Genomic DNA, 10,024 nt, shown 5'->3' on the forward strand with positions numbered 1-10,024 from the left:
ACATGTCTGATTTTTTTTTAAAACATCACAGCCAATTACATTATTTGGATTAATGCCAGCAATTGTAATAAAATAATTAAAAGTGTTAAATGTATGTGAAGTTGTAACTTTAACGTGTAAGTGATTAGATGTTTCAGGCTTAGACCGAATTTGTGAAGAGCATAAGCTGGTGCTGCTATGAAACTGAAAGACTTACCAGGCACAGAAGCAGACATAGATTTATTAGGGCTTAAGACAGGATAGAGTGTCCAGTGCTGACTAGCCAGAGGGGTAGCACCCCACAGGCAGACAGAAGTGCAGGGGCAATATGTATATGATTTTAGTAGTATGAGGACATTGGGCCTCTAGTATAATCATTAAAGGGGCTAAAGACCTGATGTCCTATGAAGATCAGTGTTTAAGAATCGGATAAAATCAATGCCAGTCCACTCCTGTAGCTTTACATCTGTGATTGCATTCTTTTCCCTCTGGGGAGGTTGTTTACTTTCTTGACATTCGTCCTGGTCCAGCAGGCTGTTAGATGCTTGGATTTCATTCCTATTTAGAAGAGGGTCCAGGCCCTGGGGTGCCACAACCCATTCCACGTAACAGATTGCACTGACTGTAGGACAGGCATTGCATCCATATACTGCAACAACAAAATAAAGACAACAGACTAGTAATAATCCAACGTATAGGACAGATAATCCTGCAAAGAAATGCCACCAAGGCTAAGTAAAAGAATTAGAATAAGTAAAAACGGGGTTGGTAGATAATTGATCAGGACTGTGATGTGTGCTCCTGCACATGATTTAAAGCTTGTGAAATATTATGTGAGTGATCAGGAATTTATACACATTGTATGTTTTTAAGGACACAGGTTGTACCTTTTATTTTGTAAGACAATTTTCCATAATTAAGTGGTTGCATCATTTAATAATTGAGAGTCATTAAGTGCCTGAGCAGATTAGCTAAAGCTGTTATATGTTTTTCAGTCACCATCACAGCTGCCCCTAGGGCAAGAATAGCTAAAGGATAAAACCATCATGAGGTATGCTTCAGGTGCTGTCTAGATTTAACCATTTCCAAGTTGCTTGGAGTGTGCGGTAAAGAATCATATAATGTGGCTGCTCCCAGGTACAGTGCCACGTCCAGTTGTAAGGTAAGTAGGGCCATCTATATTACCCACAGGTCCATAACCATCCTATGGGGGGGCATATGCTCCATGTCTTTGGGAGGCATTTTACCCCTAGAAAAACCTATCATTTTGTAGCTTCCCAGTGGAATTATGCCCTTGTGAGGGTAACTGCCTCATATCTCAGTTTCCATTAAGGTATACCATGCAGGCAATACTGTCTAAGGTGACTGCTTCTGCTCTCAGCCATCCTATCCTATCATGTAAAGTTTATGTAATATTGGCTGGGGCTTATTTATTTGTTCCCTCACAAGGGGAAAAACATAAGCGTGAATCTTATTATAAGACTGTAATTAGATTTCAGTATCAAAAGAGAACATCTCACCCCAGATTTGCTGGTATGTTGGGTTTTGCCACATCAGCAGGGTCTTCCATGTAATTCAGTTAATGGGAGCTCTGGTCCAGGGAAAGCTGGTAGCACACAAAGATGGAAAGTCTGTGCAAACCCAGCGTTGGGTTAGATTGTGGACATGAGTTACTGACTGGCGAAACTCACTGTAGATAGGTATTTTCTAGAAACCTATGGGTGAAAAGAAGGATATATGTGGGGGACAATTTGGGGTAAATCTTGTTGATCTAATAATACACATGGCAGAGTTCCATTGGTAGATAGTAAGCTACAAAGGCAGAGAGGCATTGTGGAGAGGTCTTAAATACCAGATATTCTCCCCACTGTAAGTCTTGAGAGTCCTCTACTGTGACATCAATCATTAGTCTAGGCATAAGCGTGTCCAAGTGGTTTTATTACCAAGCCCCAGATTGGTAATAAAAATTTTAACAGGTATTTTTTTGTAAACCTTGTGACCATATTACAATGTTTTGGGTAACTCCTATTCCCCATGGACTTAAGGTTCCTAACCAGCATGGCTGCATTGGCCAGCACCGTGGCCAAAGGACCTAATCCTCCCCCTCCCCCCTTGTATGATCTGAGGCATAGGAAACAATAAATTAATATGCCATCTTTTTAGCTTGTGAAACACCTGGCTCTTTTATTGATATTCTTAGTACTTGCATCAGCCCTGCCATTAGCACTTCAACTGGAGCTGGGGCTGCAGCCTGAAGTGTACAGTTTAGGCATGTTAAGGCCTGATATAACAATTTAGCCCATATTTGTAGGAATTTCTTATTGTCTTTATAATGCTCCTTTAAGAGGTCATTCATTCTTTCTATAAGGCCTACACCTGTGGGGTTTAGAGTAGATGAAAAGTCCTCACATTACATCACAGTCCATACCCCATGCTTGTGTCATTTGTCTGGTATAAGGGCTTCCCCAATCACTGTCTATTTGTATAAGCATCCCATCGATGTTGCTTACATTTTTTTAGGCAGCCAATGGTCACTTGTTGATTAACTTTTTCCACTGGAAAAGCTAAAAGGAGTCCTCTGGCAGTATCAACCATGGTGAATGCATACCATACCCCTGCCAAGAGTGGAAGTGGGATGATATACTCCACTTGCCACCAGGTCACTGGAGTCTGTGATCAGCTGATGTGTACCATCTAGTGGGGTGATCAGCATGGTCATTGCAGAGAACACAACAGGCGGTCCTGTGTGATGTTTGTAAGTTGCTGCATTGTGATGGGTAGCTGGAACTACTGGGCTGAACACCATAACGTTTGTTAACCTCAGTATCTGCTCTTTCAGTGGAGCCACTTGGCTGCTAATTTTGAGTTTTCGGTTGTGTGACTTTGGACTGGAGCAATGGCATCTGTCTCAGCATTCTTGGGTATCATGTTAGGAGTGTGGGTGGGGACATGGTAGACAGTTACCTTTCATTGCTGGAAGGCATCCCAGATGTCTTGCCACACTTCTTATCCCCATAGAGGGTAACCTATAACTGTCCATTATTCTTTTTTTTTTTTTTTTTTTTTTTTTAAAGGAAAGACAGAGAGAAGGAAGGAAGGATAGAAGGAAGGAAGGAAGGAAGAAAGGGAAACATTTTCTTGTTTTATTGTATTCTGTTTCTCCGTATTTGTTACATGGGCTGGGGCCGGGAATCGAACCGAGGTCCTCCGGCATAGCAGGCAAGCACTTTGCCCGCTGAGCCACCGCGGCCCGCCCCTGTCCATTATTCTTGTTTCCAGGTTGCCATCCACGTCATAAGACCTTTTTAAACAGCTCACATCTCCTGGTTCATGCATTACAGCCATCTGTACAGCTCTTAAATAAGCCCATTGACTGCTTTGCATAGAGCCCATTTTCCACCATATAGTGGCAGCACATGGTGTTACTGACACAGTTGTCTGTGGGGAGGCTGCCTGCTAACAGGTCCATCTGTGTACCAAGCAGACTTGTGAAATCTTTCTGTGCCCTCTATAGTGGGTACTTAAACAGCTATTCCAGGTGTGACAATTTTAGCTGTTGAATCTTCTGCATATGATAATTGTCCTAAAACCTTGTACCTCTCAGCACTAAGTGGGCTGATATAGAAAACACTATGCTGTAGCAAGTAAGCTTTCCAATTTGTTAAGGTACTTACTTGTACACTTCCAGAACGTGGCTTATTGGTCATGTCCATAATCCACTCCCATATAGAAAGGGAGTTCCTCGAGGTGATAGGACGTTTCCGCCTCAGACCTTCTACTTGTAATAGAGCACTATGAGAAGCACATACTTGTTTACTAAGGGCTATATCTTAACTCTGACACTTTCCATAACTGTGACCAGAACCCTAGGGAAACTCAATTATAATGTTGCCTTTGTCACAAACCTGACTTGAAGACAGTGTTGGTACTAACCACATCAAACTCACAGGGTAAATCAGGATCTATCTCCCACAATGCTTGTATTGCTCTTTTTTTGCTTTTTCAAAAGCAACTTGCAGGTGGTCATCCCATTCCCAAGTGCAACCTTTTCTAATTAGCATGTACAACAGTTTTAATATTTGAGCTAAATAGGGAATGAAAGTTCTCCAATATCCGAGTAGTTCTAGGAAAGCCATTAATTGCTTTGGCATGTGCAGCATAGGGAAATATTGTACCTTATCAATTACTGCAGAAAGAATAGTTTTTGTCTTACCTGACTGTACAACAGCCATGAATGTGATAGAGGAGCCAGGGTCTTGTAGCCTATCACAGTTGATTGCCCATCCCCAGCTTTCAAGATGGGATATCAAGGTCTCTGACACCTGTTTTAGTTCTGAAACCAAATCATTGGTTAACATAATATCAATATAATGTGCTAGATTAAATTACAAATGTAGATTTCTTCCAATTAGCCAAGTCTTTGCCCCTAGGCTGTGTTGAATAGTCAGGCTATGTAGACATCCTTGTGGCAGCACAGTGAAAGTCCTTTGTTGTTCTTCCCAGGTGAAGGTGAAAGTAAGTTGACCAGGTGAAGGGCATACTGAAGAAAGCATTAGCTAAATCTAAAGCAAAATGATATTGGTATAAATTAGTACTGATTTCTAATAGTAGAGAGGCAATGTTTGGAACTGCCGCATAGGAAAGTGATGTTGCTTTATTTAATTTATGGTAATCTACTGTCATGTACCAGTTTCCATTAGGTTTCTGTACTGGCCACACAGGGCTATTATAAGGGATATGGGTTGGTACTAATATTCCTACTCTTCTTTCTAGTTCCTTAATGGTCGCAGAAATCTCTTGATCTCTCCAAGAAACTTATATTGTTTAATGGCTACAATCCTCTAAGGCTGTGGTACTTCATAGGGGATCGTATTAGCTGCCCCCTTAAAACTGCTTTTACTGCTCTACACAGGAGGCAGAATCTTCCTATGGTAGTTTTAATGTGGAAATGAAAGATCTACTCCTAATATATATTCAAGTATAGGAGAACTATATACAGTGTATTCCTGGGGCGGGGTGATTTCCCAATTTATGAGATCAAATTACGTTATTTGATTCTGGTTTATGAACAGGAGTGTCTTTGGTGGTGGCTGACCAGAGGGGTAGCACTCAAAAGAGTGACAGAAGCACAAGGGGCAATAAGTACATGATTTAAGAACAAAGACATCGAGGATATTGAGCCTCTAAAATAATCAGGGCTTTAGACTTTTACTAGACTTTTACTAGGATTAATGTTTAAGAATAAGATACAGTCAGTGCCACCCTGCTCCCATCCCTTTACATCTGTGATTGCATCCTTTTCCCTCTGGGGAGGTTTTTACTTTCTTGGCCTTTATCCTGGTCAAGCAGACTATTAGATGCTTTGACCTTCATTTTGTTTAGGAGGGAATTTGGGCACTAGACTACCGTATTAGGTCTTTAATAAATCTGTTTATAAAGTTAACTTTTTAATGAATCAAAAACTCTGCCATATATTATATTATTAGTTAGGGTTTTGTTTCTAGTTTTTTAAAAATTGAGTTTGACTCTTCTAATGAACATTTCATTATTTCATCCAAAACACTGCAGGAAACTCTCTTTCTTTATTTCTTGGACACCAATTTTGCTTTAGACTCTCATGTATTCTTCAAATTTCTTTCTCTCTAGGAGTCAAAAACTCAAAACTACCTGGCTCTGAAGTTTGGAGTTTGGATACTGGCTCTAAGAACAAAGCTATCTAATTTGTTGCTACTGACAGCCCCCTAAAGTAACAAATGGGGGATTTCAAGTTTGAAACTCACTCAGCTTCTTATTATCTAAGATAGGGAAACTATAGCTACAAAGATAATAAAATAAATTAGAAATGAAATACCTCCTTCAGATTATCTGAATTGCTATTAACTTTTGGGAGATATTTACTAACTTCATATATTTTCCAAGAGAAGAGAATGTAGGTGCATTTCCCTTCCTCATCCAGACATCACACATGGAATAAATACATTGATAAAAAGCTGTGAGGGAAAGTGATTTATTATAGTGCCAATTCCCTGATGTAAATATTCCTTGATGTATTGATTTTGTAGGCTCATAGCTCCTGATTTTATATCATACCAATGCAGAGTATCTGAGAGATTTAGCTATGTCTTTCCATTGTATTGTTTGGCAGCATGTTAATTTAAATCTTTTCTACTGTTTATTTTAAAGATTGAAGATGGTATCTATTTTAGTTTGCTAGCTGCCAAAAAGCAACACACCAGAGACAGATTGGCTTTTAACAAAAGGGGATTTATTTTGTTAGTTCTTCAGAGGAAAGGCAGCTAACTTTCACCTGAGGTTCTTTCTTATGCGGGACGGCACAGGGTGATCTCTGCTGGCCTTCTCTCCAGGCCTCTGGGTTCCAGCAACTTTCCCCAGGGTGATTCCTGTCTGCATCTCCAAAGGCCTGGGTTGAGCTGTGAGTGCTGAGATGAGGTATGCTGAGCTGCTTGGGCTGTGCTATGTTGAGCTCTTTCATTTAAACACCAGCCAATTAAATCAACATCATTCATTGCAGCAGGCACACCTCCTAGCTGACTGCAGATGTAATGAGCAACAGATGAGGTTCACATGGCATTGGCTTATGTCCACAGCAAGAGAACTAGGCACCTTTACCTGGTCAGATTGACACTTGAACCTAACTACCACAGCTTCCTTCATGTATTTTAGATGGACCGAATAATAACTTAATTTAACCATCCCTTTGCTATTTAGCATTTGCATACATATTTGGAAAACATGAAATAAAAGAAAGCAAAATCCTTTCCAGCTGATTAAGAAGCAATTTAATAAATCCTTCAAATATGTATTTATTTCATTAGTTTAAAAAATAATTATAAAAATTAATAATTATGAGATATTTTAAAACAAATTGAGATTATAATTATATTTTATCATATGTTTTTTTAGTAAATATAAATCAAAATTTCCCCAGGTTATTAAATCCAAGAAAATTTAGTCCTTGTTTATAGTTGCATAGTAGTGCATCACCTGATTCTTTAATTAGCTACTCTTCAAGTTCTGAATATAAATTTTGTTTAAAATGTTTTATTATATTAATACAATGGGGCTTCTTGTACATAAAAATGTATGTGCATTTCTTTTTCTTAAATAAAATTCATAGATATGATAATACAATTTCTTTTGTGTGGAATTGGAATTACCGGATCAAAAGCTATGAGAAATTTTTGCTCAGGATTTTTCCAGAAATTTTTTGCACAAATTTACACTGCTATCAGTTGTATACTAGTGCCTCTTTAACCATAGACTTGCCCAAACTGCATATTTGCACTTCAAATAGTTTTTTGAAGTAAAAAATGAAAAATATTTTTCTGTAATTCGAATTTGTATTTCTTTGGTTATTTTTTGAATTTGATAGTTTTACATATTTACAGAGCATTTTAAATTTCTTCTATATTAGATTCCTTTTTTTTTCTTTACCCATTTTTCTGATTGTATATAATTTTAATAGAAATGATAAAACTTATGAAGTGAGATTGTAAAGGCATGTATCTATTTTACTTCTTAATAGAAAATTGATTTGTGGCTTAAGAAAAAGTAATTGCATGTAGGTTAAACTTCTAATAGACATTTAAAATAATTATTCACCTATTCATTGATAAATATTTATTGTGTCTGACACCAACATGTGTCTATATGATGTAATTTTTTTATAATTATATATTATTGTTCATGTTGAATTTCCAAGAGTCTAAATGTTCTGTGAATGTAATATAAAATAGAACTGATTCCTCATTTAAATGCTAAGATAGGAAAAAAGTTACTAGTGTTTATTTTCTTCCATTAGTTTTTCAACTAATATTTTTGAGCCAAGCAATTTCCTAGACACTTGGAAGTATCAGTCAGCAAACCAATCTAACTTTCTACCCTTCCTAACTAGCACTGCATAATTTTGCTATGCTGAAATAGTGGTTGATATTCATGCTTGAGTTAGCATGATGCTTAGGGTTGTACTAAATCTCTATGGCAGCATTTTCAAACGGGTTCTGAACACTACTTGAGAGATCTTAATAGCTTTCAAAAATATTTTCCTTTTTCAAATGGGTTTTGAAAGTGTTAGACATATTTCCCTTTTAGGAAGAACTTTCCAAGTATAAGGCATTGCAAATGTAAAGAACTTGAAGACAACGTGTGCTTATATTAGCATATTAAGGACTCTGAGAAGTTCAGGGTCAAAAAAATCCGTACATTTTTATTTCTCTCATGAATTTCTATTGAGATGCTATGGAGCAGTAGTTTGTGAAACTGATTAATGGATAAATGCATCAAACATCATTTTTTCCCTCCTAGAAAGCAGATGAGTATCATATTCTCAACTTTGCCTTTCCAAATCATAATTTATTATTGAAAAATTATCTTTTTAAAATAGTTCTTAATAAAACAGTTATAAAAAGTTTAGAGTAATAAAAAAATCAAGTTCCGGTAAGTAAGCAGTACTTTGTTAGAGAGTCTTTCCTTAATGAATATCTCTGATTTCCATTTAAAAATGCATCACTGATGCAAAAATCCTTACTTTGTATAGGCCAGCTTTCTTGAGTGGCTTTGCTTTCTGGTGGGTGTCTGTTTTCTTTCTGTGGTATCTTGTGAAGCTTTATTGCCCTGTAACTAGGAATACCAGCTTTGGCCTTCCATTTAGCTAACTCCTTTTTTTGTTTGTTTGTTTTGTCTTTTGCAGTTCAAATTGAATTCTCACTCAGTTGGGGGCTGAAATTGAAGATAACCTCATTCTTTTAATTCTAGCACCACAGCTCATTGGGAAGGGCAGGAGAAAATGGTGACACCTATATCCAGGGCAGAGGTTAGATGTCCTCTCCCTTGGAAAATATTCAGAAGTCCAATTTGTTTTGCCTAATTAGAGACATTTTCACTAGCATCTATGACACACAGATGGATTATCTCTTTTACCACCTATTGTCTTTTGTGTAAGATTGCTTTTTTCAGGGGACATCTCAAATTTTGAAAAAGCAACTCTAACTAGGAAGGTTTCATTGCTCCATGCTCTTCATTTTATCATATTTTTGCTATTCATAAATTATTTTGATTAATTATATATTCAGTGGGATAACTCTCTGAGATTTGTTTTCCGGATACAGTATCTTATAGCATATAAATATATTTCTATGAGTACTCATGGCTGAGAGTTTCATTAAATTACTTGCAAATGAAAAGAATAGTTTGGCTGGGTTGATGTTTTTTACAATATGTCTTTATTCATGTATCATGCAATCTATCCAAAATGTACAATCAATGACTCTCAGTATAATCACAAAGCTGTGCTGACATTGCCACCATTTTAGAACATTTTCATAGCTTCTGAAACAAAATCCCCATTCCCCTTATACCCCCTATTATTTTTCACTGTTGTTCTGTTTCTCTTTAGTCTTTAATTACACAGATTTTGTATAGTTGGCATGATAAGCCCTGCATATCATATATAGATTTTTTTTTTAGTTAGCTGTATAACAAGCATTGTCTCATGTTACTTAAAACTTAACTTTAATAGCTAAACATTTTCATGTAAGAAACTTGAAAACTTTTCCTGCCTTTGGAATTATAATTGTTTTCTTAGGAATAATTCCCAGAGAAGATGTTAGTAGGTGAAAGTTATATTTTAAATATCTTTGATACATATTTCTAAATAGCTCTTTAAATTGATATATATTATATATTCATATGCAATACAATCATCCAAAGTGTACAATCAGTGGCTCATGGAAAGCTCATCATACAGCTGTGCTTTCATCAATGCAATTGATTTTTGAACATTTTCATTACTTTAAGAATAAAATAAAAATAAGAATAAAAATAGAAGTAAGGAACACCCAAAACATTTATTTTTACTCATTGTCCATACACTGGTAACAGGAGTGTCAGTCACAAGGTTTTAAAAATCCCACAAACACACCTGAAAAGCTCCTTAGTTTTATTCAATCACCTTCAAGAATCAGAACTATTGGATTATAGTTCAACAGTTTCAGGTATTTCCCTCTAGCTACTCCAATACACCAAA

At 36.8% G+C, this 10,024-nt stretch overlaps 1 long non-coding RNA gene across 1 annotated transcript; it reads right to left on the bottom strand.

Annotated features, from left to right (window-relative positions):
- Positions 1-305: 305 nt before the first annotated feature.
- LOC143654792 (uncharacterized) lies at positions 306-3,757 on the bottom strand. The gene is made up of 3 exons (XR_013161961.1): positions 3,654-3,757; positions 1,500-1,694; positions 306-628 (listed from the first exon to the last, which is right to left on the bottom strand). It is a non-coding gene; the product is annotated as an uncharacterized LOC143654792 (long non-coding RNA).
- Positions 3,758-10,024: the final 6,267 nt, after the last annotated feature.

Source organism: Tamandua tetradactyla, chromosome 14, assembly GCF_023851605.1.
Source record: "Tamandua tetradactyla isolate mTamTet1 chromosome 14, mTamTet1.pri, whole genome shotgun sequence".
Lineage (NCBI taxonomy): Eukaryota > Metazoa > Chordata > Mammalia > Pilosa > Myrmecophagidae > Tamandua > Tamandua tetradactyla.